This window comes from Pogonomyrmex barbatus, unplaced genomic scaffold, assembly GCF_055798465.1.
Source record: "Pogonomyrmex barbatus isolate J1 unplaced genomic scaffold, ASM5579846v1 scaffold15, whole genome shotgun sequence".
NCBI classification, from domain to species: Eukaryota; Metazoa; Arthropoda; class Insecta; order Hymenoptera; family Formicidae; genus Pogonomyrmex; species Pogonomyrmex barbatus.
In genome coordinates, this window is record NW_028297111.1 from 4,679,092 (window position 1) to 4,695,484 (window position 16,393).

The 16,393-nt window shown below is 28.8% G+C and overlaps 1 protein-coding gene across 5 annotated transcripts in view; it reads left to right on the forward strand.

The window, feature by feature from the left end:
- Positions 1–1,163: 1,163 nt before the first annotated feature.
- Positions 1,164–16,393, forward strand: part of rho-5 (rhomboid-5) — a 473,385-nt gene continuing 458,155 nt past the window's right edge. For all 5 annotated transcript variants that reach the window (XM_089073458.1, XM_089073459.1, XM_089073457.1 and 2 more), the window contains exon 1: positions 1,164–4,414. The gene's annotated coding sequence lies outside the window, so the exon portion shown is untranslated. The remainder of the gene's footprint in view (positions 4,415–16,393) is intronic.

Here is a 16,393-nt window from a genome sequence, read left to right on the forward strand (position 1 = left end):
CCACTAACTCTCATACTCATACTCTTCTCCGCTCGTCCTTTGTCCTTTCTGCCTTGAGAAATTCATAAAATAGCGCGATGTCTCTAGGAAAACATGATTTCACCGCAGATATTGCGTATTTCCAACGATTCTTGTGTTTCTTCGGTAGGGATGTATTTAATGGTAAAATCGTCACTTCCAAGATGCTGTATATACGACAATACAGCTTTTATTTTATATACATCACGAAAATATGCTTTTATTATCTTTTAAATTGCACAAGATATTGAAATTAACATGACTACAAATCATTCAACATTTTTCACTGAAGTTACTAGATTATGATTTATTTACGAAATAAAGATTTTGCTTAAATTGCTGAAATTACAAATTATCTAATTTTATTTAAATATTAAACATCTCTTAAAAGAAATTGATACACATTTTATGTATTTATATAATGTAGCTTCAAAAAATTTTATTTTGAAATAAAAAAATAGAAAATTTATTTGGCAAAACATATTTGATGCATAAGCTTGTTTTTTTCACAAATCTTGTCTTATCCTAAAAGATAAAAAATTTTTAGATGCACTGATTTAAAAAGACGCATATTATGCACATGTTAAAATTTTAAAATTAATTTTAAAATTACAGATATTAATTACAAATAGTTTTGAATATTACAGAAAGGCATCTTTTTATAATTATTATTATTTATATTTTTGACATTTTATGATTTACATATAATAGTGTAGTAAACTTTAAAAAATTTATTAATTATTACTTATGTAAAAGTGTACGTTTTAGAGATTTAAATACTATGTTACGTAAATACTTAATAACGAATTACGAATAGAATAAATAAATATATGTATGTATGTATATATATTTTATATATAAAAATATATTTAAGCTCTATAGAAGAATATATTATGTAGAATATATATAAATTTTTAATCTATTTAGAATAGATAGAAAAAATGTCATTCCAATTAGATTTTTGTAATTCTATTTTTATAGTATCCGAATTTTTTTCGTAAATGAAGAAAAATGGTAGAGAGAAGTGCTTACATTGTCGAAGTATATTCTTACAATTAGATATCATAATCTCTCTAGTCACACTCCTGATCATTGCTTGCACCCTTTTGGTTTCCATGCCCGGTGGGGCACTCAGTGTGAATCGCGCAGCCGCTCGAACACCTCGGAGAGGTGGCCTCGCGTTTGTGTGCGGAAAAAAAGGGATAAAAGAAACAAGGGCGCAAAGGGCGGAAAGAGGAATAGGTAAAGAAAGCCACGAAGTATTTAGCATTTTTAAACGAGAATGTGAATCGCGTGAACATTCAATCCGAGGGTCATCTCCTAGAGGATAACATTATTATTCGTCGTGTGGGAACGCAATCTCAAGATCTGTACTCTGTGGTCTTGTTATTGACTCGAGGTTGGTCTGGCGGCCATGATGAAGAGTTGCATTCGTCGCGAGATTGCCAGATGGCGCGGCGTGTGTAGTCCACCCTCCCTGGGATGCTCTCGGCGAGGATCTTGCCGATGCTGTCGAACTCCACGGGTCCATCTACAACGTTGAGAGTGATTGATCGCGACTAGAAAAAACGCTCTCGACGCTGGGCGTTGTCGTAAAGTGTGAGTGCGTGATCGCGTGCGAGCAAGCCGCTTGTGTATCGAAATGGTATCGCGCGGGGGCGGAAACGGTGCGGAAAGTCCATTTCGAAAGACTGCGTCTGTCATTTAGGACGGAGAGCCTAGCAATTCCCTTATGAGGATGCAGCCATTTCCGGAAGACTCCGTGTAGAATTGAGAGGATCATCGGAAGTCTAACGCTCAGAAATCGGACTGGAACCAAATGGGAGTAAGTTTGGCAGAGCGAAACGCAAGTTAGCTTCGGGAGTGTCATCCACCATTTTGGTTGCGCGGAGGTTATTCTGTATCTCTCGTGGAGGCGTCGAGAAATTCGCGATATTCTATTTCGGAGTGATCTCTCTCTTTTTCTCTTGCATTTTCTTATCTTTTTCTTTCCTCTTTATTTTTTGCAACAAAACCCTTCAGCAAGCAAGAAAGAAGGAGTACGGAAAGGAATCGGTGTCGTGATATCGCTGACAGGGATCAGCTGGATTGCCTTACCATTCCAGTGCTTCTTCAAGAACTCCTAGGACATTCTGAAACGCCGTGATATTTTCGACACTGCGATATCGGAGCCATTTTTACTGGAACCCCGCTGCATGTCGGGAAAAGCGACTCTCCCGCTAGAAACTGGGTTACCGCGATGTTTCCGCTCGAATTCCTCCTTCGCTGCCTGGAGGCTTATAGTTTTGTATTTTAGCCGAAGCTAAAAAACATGCTCCTTACTCTGTCAAAATAGAATTGTACACGCGGTGGTGACACGATCGCTTAATGAAAAGTACAGAAAGAAATTTCTGCAAGCAAGAGAAAAGGGTTTAGATCTTGAGATTAAAGAAAAGTGATGCGTCCTTTTTTCCTCCCGCTTTTCTAAGTGACTAATAGTTATCGAGGATAGAGAGCTGTGAAATCTGAATCTGTACATTGAGATAATAAAGATTGTGTTCCGGGTTATTGCAAGATTTTGCAGTGATTTATAGAGGACGGATGAAAAATTTAAATATATTTGATGAATACTTGTGAGTAATAATTGATGAATATTATGCAGGACGAAGGGGAGCATTGGATTAATCAATGAAGAATAGATTATGTTATTTTCATTTGGCGGACTTTCTTCTTGCGGAATATGCGAGTAAAACAGATTTATGTGTCAATAGTGAAAAAGTATTGTCAGATATTTAACACTAACTACGTTGCAGGTAGCAACAATTGACTTGAATTAATAAATCGGTGAAGTCATAGAAAATGTCGAGGAATAGATCTGCAGAACTAAATGAACTTTGAATGAAAGAATAGTGTGTCGTTTAATTTGGCATTAGAAAAAATCATGCAGATGAAACAGACTGAATCAGATCAAAAGAGATAAATGTGGTTGAATTCAGCAGTGTGAAAAAACAGTGAATTTAGTGAATTAATGAACTTATTAAAGAACATCAAATAAGAAAAAATGATTAAATTTCATGAAAAGGATGTAGAGAATAAAGACTGTATGCGGAATAATTAACATTTATATCAAAAAGTGCTGCTGAGATAAAAAAGTGCGGATCCATATTGAATGTGATAAATGCGTAATACTACTGTTTGATGAGGAAATACTTCACGAATGGCTCTTATTAAGGAAATTTTGGGAAAGAAAAAAAATAATGCAGGTTCTATTTAATATCGATTAAATTTAATATCGAAAAAAATAACAAGCTTGCATGTTAAAAGAAAACAAATCTGCGCTCGAAAAAAAATTGTCCATTGATTTAGTGAAAATATTCAGGAAGAGAGGATGTAATTTATGTTTCCTTGTTTATCAAGAAATATAACGAACTAATTTCCTCCTCGAAGAAAATAATAAATATCATTTTCTCTAGAAATCGCAGATCTTCATAAAAAAAAAAAAAAAAAAAAAAAAAAAAAAAAAAAAAAAAAAAAGAAGATCTTCATTCGAGTTAAGATATGAATCGTATGCATCAGCATATGAATCACTCTTCCTTGGAAAACTTCAGTTGTATGCTTCGACAAAATTGAGGATTGTAAGAAATCTTTAAAGAAGACTACTTCGCCGAAGAGTATCGAAAATGACTAAGAGTTTTGTTCAGCCCAACAAAATTCTTTTCTTTTTGAAGGAAAGCAAAAGAATACTTCTTATTAAGAAAAATAATACTTCATAAATTCTTTGTGCTGAAAAAAATTGAAGATTCCACGATTACTTGAAGAATATCTTCTGTATGTGAAAAGGAAATCGTTGATTTTTATTCTTTTTAAAGCTTCGTTTGTTAAGAAACATTGCGAGCATTCGTTTTTATTTAAAAAATGTCATTCCTATTGGAAAGAATTATCATGTATAAATTTGTGATTGTGGATATTTCTCTATGATTTTAAGTAAAAAATCTTTTTTGTTGCAAAGATTTTTTGTTATTAGGAAGACAAATCTTTAATGAAAGGATGCAGTCAGATCTGAAAAATTCGCAGAAGCAAAACAATCACTAACAGACCTATGAGTCGTAAAAAATAGATTTTGATAGGAAAGAGGATGAATTTAACAAAATGAGTATGAATTTAACGATTTCTTGCTCGGAAAACTCAACAAATGTGTTATTCTTCTCTGGACATGGCCAAAAATTATACTGGCAGGCATCGAGAACGATGGAGATGGAGTGATTTCGGCATAGGAGTGATAAGTTTTAGATGTTTTATCTAAGTCAGTGAGAGAAATTGATCAATACGTCAATTGTTAGTGCTTCGAAAAGTGCTTTCTCAATTTTCCTCATCAAAGGATTACGTGCGACGGCAGAATTCCTTCGTTGCAAGAGATGTGAGTATTCCGTCACGCCATTTTGTCTTATCGAGATAAGTATGTAGAGATTAATTGAACAGGTCTATATAAAGGGAACTTGCATCACACACAACACATACACATGCGCGCGCACGCACACAGCATATGCACACGCACATGTACGTGTATCCTCACGCATATGCTTATACACACATTGATAAAAGTTTAATTTTAGAAGCGTTAACAAAAGATTTTTAGTTTTTTTATGTAGATATATTATGATATATTAAAAAAAAATTTATTTTAGTTAATATAAAAATAAAATGAGATAAAGAAATTAATGGAAGTATAATAATCTTAAGTCAAGTCTAAGAAATTTTAAATATAGAAGAAATAATATAGATGAAATATTGTGGATTGTGAGTTACTATTTTTTCAAACATCAAAAATTACTGATAGTTTAAATTAAAATGTTTAAAGTCTAATAACCCTTTGCGATGAATCAGATGATGATGTAGTAGTTCTGGAAAACCAAAATATCACCGTTAAATAATTCAAATAAATTTTAACAATACAAATTTTTTTCTTATCCTCCGACTCCGATTTTCACTTTTAAGAAAAACGGATGGTCTAATACATCTTGTATATTTTAATTTTTATTACAGAAGCAATGTTATTTGTTTAAATAATAAAATGTTTATAATAGTATACTGTGTGCTGTGTATGAATTATGATACATAAAATTAATGAACAAGAAGAATAATGTATAATAAAATAATTTCCATCAGTTTGCAATTAAATTAATTTGAAAAATAAAATTTCATAATAAGATAAAATTATTTAATAATGTAAAATTTCTTGTGATGATAACGTATGTGTAAAACTTCAGAAAATTTTTACAAATGTTTATTGTATTTTCCTGAAAACACAAAGCAGAGCACAAATTTTTATAAATAAAGTGCAGAGCACAATTTTTTTACAAATAAAGTTTTCTTAATTCATTCTATATTTAACGTGTACAATATTTTCTAAAACAATCTTTTTATGCAATAAAAAATAATAGAATTTTTAATCAATATTTTGTTAAAGGCATTTCTAACATTGTTTAATAAAAAAACGTCACTCAAATCTGCTCGGAATGAATTGCTAATATTTAATATAAAATAAGTATAAATAAGTATAAATAAGTAAAAATAAGTATAAATTTAATTTTTAAATTTATACAATTCTTTGTATGTGCTGTTTCGTCTTAATGATACATTTTGATTTTGAAGTTTGAATAACAATGATTAAAGCGATTGTGTTTTATATAAAAAGTGTCGAAATATTGATATTTCCGTTATAAAATAAATAATATAAATAATAATAAGTTAAGTTAGAGGTTTTGCTTGAGAAGAGAGATCGGAAATGAGGAAATGAGAAAATGGAGCATGATAGTAAAAGAGCAAGAACAGGGTCAGGAACTAGAACGGTAGCAACTTGCAATCCCTATGCATCAAATGTATAAAGGAAAGCGCTAATCTACATGCTCATTTGTATAGCAAATCATATTCAGTTCGCAAAATGAAAACCACCTGCGATGGACACGTTATCGCATTCGTTTCTCCTCTTATCTCTCCATCAGCGTGTAACAGAGAAGTATCTTTCAGAGGAAATACGCAATGGCTCGATCCTGAAGGAAGTCTTCATTCTTTGGATATCTATGCGCGCGTACACGCGTATATACTTTAACATATTAAAATTTTATTAATATTAAGAAGTTCAGAAATATGCTGTTTATATATTTATAATTATGTGTATATTTTGTAAATATGTGTATATTTTGTACATTATATTATTTCCTTTTTTTATTGTTTGAATTAATATCTTTCTCATAAAAGCACTTCTTAGTTATTATCCTTAATTATTATCCTTCTCCACATTGTACACTGACGTAAAAAATAGTAGGTTTTTTAAATCATTGCTATTATTAGATTGTTTTTCAGTTGCACTACATTCTTAAATTATATAAAATAAAAGTTGATTAAATTTTAGCTTAAAATCAGAAAAAGCATATTATTTTTCATAGCTATTACACATGATATTAAATATCAGAGAATATTAAGTAGCAAGAAGTATATAAAAGAGATTATTATCAAATTAGAAAATAAAGAATGTAATCTGTATAAATAATTGTTTAGTTATGTATATGTCACATGTTTTCATTAATTCAGTTTATTATATAATTCAACTATTTTTTCTTATAAAGAAACGGAAACAAATCGATGAGTTATACATGATATAAAGTCTCATTGTAAATGCAAACATATTAAAGACCATATTAATGTTTCAGTTTGTATAATATATTCATTCTTCAACATTTATGTAATTAATGAAACATTTATGCATACATAATAAACTTTACAATTGCAGGAAGAGTTTAATTAAACGTAAATATATTAATTTGCAATAAAAAAAGCGGAATTGTAATAAAATATTAATAGAACAAACTAATTTGCAACAAAGATCCGATGAATAATATTTTTACCAGAATAATGATATTGTTGCAGAATAATTACCATGCAATTCCCAGTCTTATTGATATTTGCCTTTCAATATTTATTTTATTAATTGATATTAATCAGCGAATCAATCACTAATACGACATGGCATTTGCGGAGAATATATATTTGTTATTAAAAGCAGATTTGTAAGTTTTATGTTAAATCATAACAATATCATTAATTGTATTTATTGTTCAGGAAACATCATATGACAGAATAATTAATTTAAATAGAACGGAAATAACTTTATTGTGGAAATTTATTGTGAATTTAAGATTATTCGAAATATACACAGTTAAAAAATTTGTGACAAAATTTTTTGGTTAAAGTTTTCGTGTTAAGTAATCTATATATTTATGTGTAAATTCAACGCATGTTTTACTATGTTAATTGACTTTAACAAATATAATATATAAAATTATTAAAATGGTTTAAAAAAATATGTTGAAATAAGACAATGTGTATGTATTTATTAAATTTATTAAAATTTACAGAAAAAAAATGTTGATTGTTTTAGCATAACGGAAATGAGGATGATTGCGCGTTATTCATATGTTACTTTAATCATAAAAATTATGTTAATTGTACACACAATAAATTTCTAATTGAAATCAAGTTTACATTTCTTTTTTGTTTAAATTAACATGATATTAATATTTATTATTTAATCCATATAATGTTAAATTAATATAAAAATTTGAGTGGACCGTTTGGAATACATAATTCATGTTAAGAATTTAATACATATTTTGCAACAATGTAGATATATATCAATAATAATTACATATAATTATAAAACTTTAGTAGATAATATTTATAATTACATTTTTTTAAACTTTTTAATCAAATAACTAAACTTTTAGCCAAATTTACAAGGTATTTTATTATAAAATTTATTTAGAATAAAGTTTATTTAGAAAGTGTGTTTAAGAATAAATATTTAAAAACTAGAATATATAATTTCTTTTTTTCTAAATAAAGTCAAATTTGATTTGATAAAAATATTCAGTGTCGCAATTTGAGTTCCTTCTGATATGTTCTGTCTAAATATCTAAGTTAAAAATTAATAATTGATAAAATGATTTGTTTTTGAACTTGGAAGAAGGACGGAGGAGGAGACAAATGGAGAAGAGGACGCAAGTGATTATAATTGTATTTTTTTCAGCATCGAGATCATTACAGTGGTGATTTGTGGCCGTTAGAAAGGCGCACCCAAATATGAAAATGATCCGAAATTAATCATCGGTAGTTGGCAGGAAGAGCAAGGAAAGACATAAATTTCAAATAATCCATTTAATACCAGAAATATTTTTCGTTGCTTTGGTCAAAATGACTGAAATCCGCGTTTGAAAAATTTCGCGATAGTTCCGACAAATAGAACGTTCGTTTATTCCCGAATAGAAATGAATCTAGTCGATCTGATTTAAGATAGTTAGATAGTACTTATTAGCTAGATAGTATTTATTAGATTAATTAATACTTAGATTAATACTTAATAGCTAGATAGATTTATTAGATTAATTTTTTTAGCTCGTCATTAATTAGTTACTGGCATATTTATAATCAGTTTTTGCAATGCACCTACTGTCTAATCACTATACAAAAAAAATAATAATAGATGGTGCTGTTTTTTTGAAATATATAATCTAGCTACCCTATATCCCTAATAGTACAGGACATCTTCAGGATGATCCTGTATAAGTTCTAAATATCCCGGGATATATGTAGAACATGTTTAGGACATTTACACTTAGACAAAAATTTTTGAACGTCTTGTGGACTAGCAAATAAGCGCCTCATTACAATCTGAAGACGTTCTCCTCTCAGCCTTAGGCTATTCTGAGCACTTTCTTAGGATGACTTAGGGGATGACTTCAGGATAACTTCAAAATATCCCATAAACATCCTTAGGGACTCCTGAAAAAGTCTTAAAATATCCGTCCGTAATCCTGATGTCCATAATGTAACCAATATTGATCCAGAATATGTTATTATAGTATTTTCAGAACTTACGTTTCAGGACTGTGTCAGGACAATGTCAGGATTATTAACAATTATTTGTTAAAAATGTGTTATATGTATGTGTGTGTATATATATATATATATATATATATATATATATATATATATATATATATATAATGATATACCATCAAGATGTCATATGAATGTTGTCTAGTATATATTTTTTTAAGATAGTTAATTTTTAAAGAAACTTTATATATATATATATATATATATAAAGTTTCTTTAAAAATTAACTATCTTAAAAAAATATTATTTACGTTAAAGAATTTATGTTATATATGTATATTTTATTTCATATGTTCAAAATGAGAATCTTTATGTTTTGTATAACTAACGAATTATAATTAATAAAGCTTGATTCATTTATGTATAACGCATTTTTAATAAATAATTGTTAATAATTCTGACATTATCTTGAAACGTATTTTAAAAATACCATAATATATTCTGGTTCAAGTAGCAAGATGACGCCAATTTTTTTATGATTTTTATGATTTTTATGATTTAAGATCATTTTTCGTCATTCGTCGTCAATGTACTAAATAATGACGTAAAATAATGTAGTAACATTTGTCACGAAATATTATCGGCATAAATATATCGTCATTTAATCGTCATTTTTTAGAATAAATTTTAATTTTTAATGAATAAATAATGAAACATTATTAATTACTATCTTTCTTAACTATATAATAATAATATAAGAAAAATATTTCCCATATTTAATATAATTATTAACAAATTCATAAACAAGTAAGCAAAATATATACAACAATTTTCATAAGGAAAATGATTCTCATTAAACATAATATAGGTTCATAGTATATATGTAATTAAATTATCTACAAGAATTACATATGCAATCAAGATTTTTAAATTGAGACTACAATATAGTAACATTCATTAATCAGATTTATCATATTTTAAGCCAAAATCCTGTAATCATTTATTTCTTCAGTAAAAGGTCAGTAAAAGGTTTCATCTCGATACAGAGATTAAGCGACATCAAGCAAGATCTCCAAGTGGATGGGAGATTGATTTTAAAAACATGCGGTGATAGGAGATAAAAGATGTTTTATCAATTTCTCTCATTTTTTTATTTTTTTCCACTTATTTTCCGTAAGAAGTGTCATATATTATAGATTTTCAGTACTAGCAGTCAATATCGGAACGCGATCGTTTTCAGAATGTCCCTAAAGTCATTCTGAAGTCATCCTAAAGTTGTCTTAAGAAAGTCCTCAGGATAGGCTGAGTAGAGAACGTTCTAAGGACGTCTCGAGGACGTAATGAGGCGTTCATTTACTAATCCACAGGACTAGTCTTGTTTACGTTTCAGGATCATAATAGATAGTTTTTAGGATATCCGGCTTATATAATAGGACGTTCTGAAAACGTTCTGAGGATGTCCTGAGAACGTCTTGAGGATGTTCTTGTGTTATTAGGGAGCTCTAACAATTTTAACTAACAATTTTAAATTAATTAGAATCAGATTGAGATTATCTCATTTCATAAAAAATGTATGTAATGACTGTCTAGTAATTGACATGAGACTTAGCAAATTTAAAGATTTTTATTTTAATGAAACTTTACATATGGAAACAGATAAATGAATGTGAGGGCTTATTGAAGTTAGTGCTAAGGACATTTGATACAAAATATTTATTTATATGTTGTGAAGAATTCTTGAGATATGGAGAAAAGTCAAAAGTTATTCTACGAATAAAAGTGGCTTTACTCCTTAGAATCCTCTTTTGACATTAATTAATAATTTGTAAATTTATTTATTTATTTTTTCTTTTTATATGTACACTTTTATACGTATACAAAGTTTCATTAAAGTCAGAATCTTTGAATTTGCAATGAATTTCTCTCCCTAATAGCACATGATATCATTCGAATATTCTACACTCGTACTAAAAGTACTGTGGTCATATGTACTATTGCTTAATATACTAGACAACATTCATATGACATCTTGATGGTATATCATTTCTCGTATATTCTTAAACTTAATCTTCAGAATATACCGAATATACCCTAGCAGCACATATCATACGAATATTCTGTATTTATACTAAATATACTGTGATCATATCGAATATACTAAGATTATTCGTATAAAATCTATGTATCTCAAGTAGCAAGATGACGTCATTATGACGATGATTTAAGATCATTTTTTGTCAGTGTACTAAAAAACGACGTAAAATAAATGTAACATTTGTCACGAAATATTATCATAAATATATTGTCATTTAATTGTTATTTTTAAGTCATTTTTAATGAATAAATAATGAAATAACATTATTAATTACTATTTTTTTTAATTAATTATAATATATAAATAAGAAAAATATTTCCCATATTTAATACAGTTATTGATAAATTTATAAACAAATAAACAAAATATATTCAACAATTTATAAACAATTTTCATAATAAAAATGATTCTCATTAACTCTTAACTGGCACTATGGGGTACCAAACGCCCCAGCCTAGTTCAGCTTCAATTTAAGCCTCCCTAAAGTACGAAAATGGTACGTGTGGCATTGCCTAATGTTAATTCGAAGAACCTTCTTTCTTGTAAAGTACGGAGCGTTATTTTAAAAAATGTCAGTTTAGCTGTGACAGTCGAGTAAAACGGACTGGTGCCGTCAGGGACCCCAGTGTGCCAATTATAATTATTTCAAGAATTTTTTCCTCAATTTTTTCCAATTAATTTTTGTGATCATTATGTGGAAAAGGTAATCATGCACGTCATGTTGTAGGGTGTTTAATTATTTTATTCAAAAGCGTATAATAATTTGTTTATTCAAGAGCATATAATATTATTCTGGCTTTATTAGATGACATATCAGTTACGGTCTCGACCAATATGCAAACAGCTGCTCGAAAAGAATCGTGAAAATAATCAAATAAGAAGGGAGGGTGTGTGTCACGGCGAAGCCCGACCACGAACCAGTCGTGAAAACTCGTAATTATTTTGCGAAAAAATACCACCTCAACCAGGAATCGAACCTGGATCTCCTGCTTACCGGGCAGGCATCTTATCCTTTCGACTACCGAGGCATGTGATGATATTTATCGCAAATAACGTGTTTAGAATAACACGTCAACAATACAATGATACATATATATATATATATATATATATATATATATATATATATATATTACAATATACATATATACATGTATTCTTTCGAATCCCCACGACCGGTACTCATCGTGAGAATAATTTAGATGAAAATTCCTTTAATGATGCTAAAAACTATTCAGAATACTCTGAAGAAGATTCTGATTATTTAGAATCTGCAGAGAAACAGATATTGATTTAGGGGAAGCAACTTTGGAGCAACCAACAATAATGAAAAATCCACGGCAATCATTTGCCTTGAAAGAATGTATTTGGTAACGCTGTTTTTAACAGAGCGGTACGCAACACTGACTCTACGCAGAGACTTAAAGCTTGGTATCACTGGGATATTAGGGAAAGATGTGATACGATTGTGATGAAGTATACGAAAGAGTGCAATTATTGTCAAGACAAAGATGCGCATATTGTATTCGAAAAGATGACAAGAAAACTAAAGAAGTGTGTTTGTCCTACCAACGACCAATTTGCGATCATCATCGTCTGTTTTTTTGTACAGATTGCACTGACTCATAAATCAATAAAATGATTTAACACATTTTTGATGATTATATTGATTCTTTTTTATATTAATTGTGTATTTTTCTAGATTAATTGTGTAAAATTTACTCATATATAATAAATAACTCATATATAATAACTCATATAAAATAATTCATATATAATATATAATAAATAAACAAGTATATTTTGAAAATTAGTAGTACTTTTTTGGTTGAAATTCGTCTCTTCAACTCTTCGAATAAATATCTTTTTTCAAACGATTTTCATTATCAAACTATTTTTTTTTAAGTGTTCTCAAGAGTGTCAAGTTAAAATTTTAGGTCTTATGATAATATGAAAAAATAGAAGAATTATGAATTTTTGAGTAAAAATAGTCATTTTTTCGTCTTTTTCACGTTCTCTAATTTTTTTTCCATATTCAATATTAGATTTTATTAAAATTACCTATAGCATTTGGTAAAGCAAAAATGAAGACTATCTTAGAATTTTTTTAAGCAAAAAAGATCAATAGTTTCCTCGCAGCAAGTGTTTTTGTGATTTGGATCTGAAACGGCCCAGTGTGCTAGCTATGTAATTCTGGGGAAGCCAAGCCAAGGGTTAAACATAATTTTAAAAAAAGGTAAAAAAAGGGTGTTCATGTATAGACGTTTGAAAAGAAAAAAGAAACTAACCAAGTAAAAAAATAGAATTTAATTGACAATATCTTTTATTTTCTTTTTACTCCAACCTATGTGGTAGTAGTTTTAATTCTTTTAAAAAAAGTTATGTTACGAAATTGCCATATCCAATACAATTCTAGTTGTGATAAAACTAAAAAATAAAATCTAAGTGCTAGTATCTTTGTGATCTTTATATTCATTGAAGAGCCTGTCTATTCTAACTCAAATGGTACTAATTTTAATTAAAAAACAAAAAAATTTGTTTCCACATTGCCAACTCAATTCAAATGATATCATTTGTATAAAATATTTGATATCAATGGCGCCAAGTTATAATCCAATCTTCCTATTCTCACGCAAATGATAGCCTTAATTCTTCAAAAGAAAGAAATTTCATATTGCGAACTCAAATAATTGTAATGTGTAAAATTTATATAAAAATATTAATTATATATTTTAATAAAACAAATTTTTTTGTTTTTTAATTAAAACTAGTACTATTTGAGTTAGAATAGGTAGGCTCTTCAATGAATACAAAGATCACAAAGATACTAGCACTTAGATTTTATTTTTTAGTTTTATCATAACTAGAATTGCATTTGATATGGCAATTTCGTAATATAACTTTTTTTTAAAGAATTAAAACTGCTATCACATAAAACTGCTACCACAGATTGGAGTAAAAAGAAAATAAAAAATATTGTCAATTAAATTCTATTTTTTAACTTGGTTAACAACAGTTTTTTTTTTAAGCGTCCACTTTACTTCACACCTTTTTTTATTTTTTTTTAAAAAGATAATTTTATAGTGATATCAGACATTTTGTAGTATTAACCATTTTTCTATATTCGAAAAGCGCGTCTCGATTTGAGATTTTTTTTTTTCTATAATACGTACAACGAGAATAAATAGGATAGAGAACGAAAGAACGAGCAAAATAGCATATTTGATCTTTTTCCACGTGTCCGATTGGCGGTTGACGATATCATTGAGTTTCGCGGCGAGTTTGATAATTAGTCATAGTTTGTTTCGGAGTATGATGTTTTTGCGTCATGTATATAAATATTAAATATGAAGTCTATACGATTAAAAATAAAAATTTTCAAAATGGCAGAATAATTTAATTATAAAACATGAGAACATCTATAAAACATGAAAATTAAAAAATAAAAAGTGCTGAAAAACCTTGAAAATATTTTTGGAATTTCAAAGTCACTTATGCAAAATCTTAGTTTTAAATGAGCATATATAAATGTTAAATTTGAAGTCCGTACGATTAAAAATAAAAATTTTCAAAATGGCAGCAGAAAAATTTTAAAATTAAAGTATAAAGTTGCGTTATTCATGATCGTCTAGGTCTATAGAACATGAAAATAAGAAAATGAAGAGTGACTTTGAAAATATTTTTGGAATTTCAAAGTCACACTTATACTAAAATCTTACTTGTAAATGAACATATATAAATCCTGAATTTGAAGTCCATACAATTAAATATAAGAATTTTCAAAATGGCGGCAGATAAATTTTAAAGGAAGAGTTGCGGAAGAGATGCAAAGATATGCGCAAAGATTGATAAAAAATTGGCGCCAAGTATGCGCTTCGCATGTTGTATGGTGACAAATACTTGATAGAAAGAATATTCTAAATATCTAAAATCTGATTAACATATCATTTAAATTTACATGTTAAGAACTTATAACGTAAAAGTTAGAACAGATTAAATATAGAAAGAGACAAAAGTGAATTTTCGCTGGCTATATCCTCTAGTGAACACGTATGCGTAGTCTGTAAATATATCACATAATCTGAGTGTATGTGATTATTTATTATATCAAAATACTATCATGATTGTGAAAAAAAAATTTTATATCATTTTATTATGTTATGAAAGATTATAATATTTTAAGTATGGTTTATTATATAAAAGTTAAGAATGTTTATTTATGTAAATGGTAATTTTCTACAAAAAAATAATAAAATAAAAATAATTGCGCATCAATGCGTAAATATCTACGTGATATAGCATCTCTGTAAGGGAATTAAAACGAATATAAGAGATAGCAATACAAAATAAAACAATTAAATAAAAATAAAAAAATATTAAATACAAGAGTTTTGGCGCTGCTAGATCTCATATGTAATGAAATAGTAAAGACAAATAATGCATCTTGTTTGGAAAACATGTAGAAAAGGATATTGTACCTTTATAAGAAAAGATGAAGAAAGATAAGAAAGAATAAAGACTTTTTTAACTTTTTTTACTTATAAATAAAATACAGATTTTAAAACTAATTTCAACGCATGCTTATTACATCACTTTATTTTTATACGCACACATACACACACATACGTATCGTATATATAAACATTTACATACTTTATATTTCATAAACTGACTTATAATAACACACGTTATATTGCATATTAAACCGCTTCTATGTATACGTATATACACGCATCGTACATACATTGCACTTTCTTATTTTATATGTTATACGTTATAAACTAGATTTTAGAGATTTTTAGTTTAAAAATTAAGTTCAATCCTAACGCATACTTTATAACATAAAACCGCTTCTATACGTATGAATACATATACATACATATCCATAACGCATTTTCTTTCATTTTGTAAACTAATTTATATATAATAAATTTAAGAAATTATAAATTTATATAAATTATAAATTTATAATTTCAATCCTAATGCAAGCCTAATTACATAAAACTGTTTCTATACACACATACAAAACACACACACACACACACACACACACACACACACACACACACACACACACACACACACTCACTCACTCACTCACTCACTCACTCACTCACTCACTCACTCACTCACTCACTCACTCACTCACTCACTCACTCACTCACTCACTCACTCACTCACTCACTCACTCACTCACTCCCTCACTCACTCACTCACTCACTCACTCACTCACTCCCTCACTCACTCACTCACTCACTCACTCACTCCCTCACTCCCTCACTCCCTCACTCACTCCCTCACTCCCTCACTCCCTCACTCACTCCCTCACTCCCTCACTCCCTCACTCCCTCACTCCCTCACTCCCTCACTCCCTCACTCCCTCACTCCCTCACTCCCTCACTCCCT